The sequence below is a fragment of the Cebus imitator genome, unplaced genomic scaffold, assembly GCF_001604975.1.
Source record: "Cebus imitator isolate Cc_AM_T3 unplaced genomic scaffold, Cebus_imitator-1.0 Scaffold31, whole genome shotgun sequence".
Classification (NCBI taxonomy): Eukaryota; Metazoa; Chordata; class Mammalia; order Primates; family Cebidae; genus Cebus; species Cebus imitator.
Window position 1 is genome coordinate 7,620,523 of NW_016107346.1, and position 1,981 is coordinate 7,622,503.

Here is a 1,981-nt window from a genome sequence, read left to right on the forward strand (position 1 = left end):
TTGACCAGGATGGTCTCGATCTCTTGACCTCGTGATCCACCCGCCTCGGCCTCCCAAAGTGCTGGGATTACAGGCTTGAGCCACCGCGCCCGGCCTTCATCTGACACTTTTATACTAGAGACAGGGTGTTGCTCTGTTGCCCAGGCTGGAGTGCAGTGGCATGATCATAGCTCATTGCAGCCCTGAACTCCTGGCTCTAGCAATCCTCCTGCCTTGACTTCCAAAACACTGGGATTACAGGTACAAGCCACCATGCCTGGCTGTCATCTGACTTTTTTAAAGGACCACTTAGACTGTTGAGTAAGAAGGCAAGGGTAGCAGAGGGCGGCCCACCAGGAGATGACTGCAATAATCCAGAGGAGAGAAGAGGGTGTCTTGGGTAGGGGGATAGCAGTGATGAGATGCAGATGATAAGAAGGATCAGATCCTAATATACATATGCTTTTTTTTTTGAGACAGATATATATCCGTTGAGGTCAGAAGTTTGAGACCAGCCTGGCCAACGTGGTGAAACCTCCATCTCTACTAAAAACACAAAAATTAGACAAGCATGGTGGTGGCCACCTATAATCCCAGCTACTTGGGAAGCTGAGGCAGGAGAATCACTTGAACCCGGGAGGCAGAGGTTGCAGTGAGCCAGGATCATGCCACTGCACTCTGGCCTGGGTGACTGAGTGAGACTCCAAATCAAAATCCCAGCTACTCAGAAGCATGAGGTGGGAAGATCGCTTGAGCCCAGGAGATCAAGACTACAGTGAACTGAGGCTGCACCACGGCATTTCAGCCTGGGCAACAGAAGGAGAGAGTCTCAAAAAAATCCAAAAAAGAAAACACACACACACACACACACACACACACACAAAGGCAGTGTGTTCATCTGGGTGGAAATGATATTTAGGAATGTGAGTAGCCATCCAGTGGTGTTTAACAGATGTTTTTACGGCCAACTTTCTAGAAAAAATAAATGTGCATATATATTAATACATGTTTATTACAGATTTTTCTGATATAAGGTATACAATTTACAGATGATAAGATATATGTTTCTCTTTTTTTCCTTTTCCTTTTTTTTTTTTTTTTTTTTTTGACACAAAGTCCCACTCTGTCACTGGGTTGAAATGCAGTGGCACAATCTCGGTTCACTGCATTCTTGACCTCCTGGGCTCAAGCGATTCTCGCACCTCAGCCTCCTAGTAGCTAGGACTACAGGCAGGCAGCAAACTTCTTTTTTCTTTTTTTGTGAGGTGTGGTTTCACTGGTATGGAACTCCTGGGCTCAAGTGATCTACCCAGAGGCGTGGATTACAGGCATGAGCCACCTTGCCCAGCCTAAAACATGCATATATTTCTAATTCCATAAAGCAAGTTGATTCTAACAGAATGTTTTCATTGTTTTTTTTTTGTTTGTTTTTTGAGACGGAGTTTCACTCTTGTCAACCAGGCTGGAGTGCAGTAGTGTAATCTCGGCTCACTGCAATCTCTGCCTCTCAGGTTCAAGCGATTCTCCTACCTCAGCCTCCCAAATAGCTGAGATTAGCCGACATCGCGCTACTGCACTTCAGTCTGTGAAACCAGAAACCCTGTCTCAAAAAATAAAAAAGAGAGAAAGTAATACTGAAAATGTTAATAAAAGTGTTTCGTGGCAGGGCGCCTTGCTCACACCTGTAATCCCAGCACTTTGGGAGGCCGAGACGGGCGGATCACTTGACGTCAGGAGTTGTTTGAAAATATCAACCAATATTCATATTAGATTTAAGAGTTCAGGCCGGGCGCGGTGGCTCAAGCCTGTAATCCCAGCACTGTGGGAGGCCGAGGCGGGTGGATCACGAGGTCACAAGATCGAGACCATCCTGGTCAACATGGTGAAACCCCATCTCTACTAAAACTACAAAAAATTAGCTGGGCATGGTGGCACGTGCCTGTAATCCCAGCTACTCAGGAGGCTGAGGCAGGAGAATTGCCTGAACCCAGGAGGCGGAGGT

At 46.5% G+C, this 1,981-nt stretch overlaps 1 long non-coding RNA gene across 1 annotated transcript in view; it reads left to right on the plus strand.

The window, feature by feature from the left end:
* LOC108300999 overlaps window positions 1-1,981 on the plus strand; it is an 18,183-nt gene that overhangs the window by 10,638 nt on the left and 5,564 nt on the right. Inside the window, exon 2 of the long non-coding RNA XR_001823687.2 lies at window positions 365-379. This is a non-coding gene — a long non-coding RNA (uncharacterized LOC108300999). The remainder of the gene's footprint in view (window positions 1-364; window positions 380-1,981) is intronic.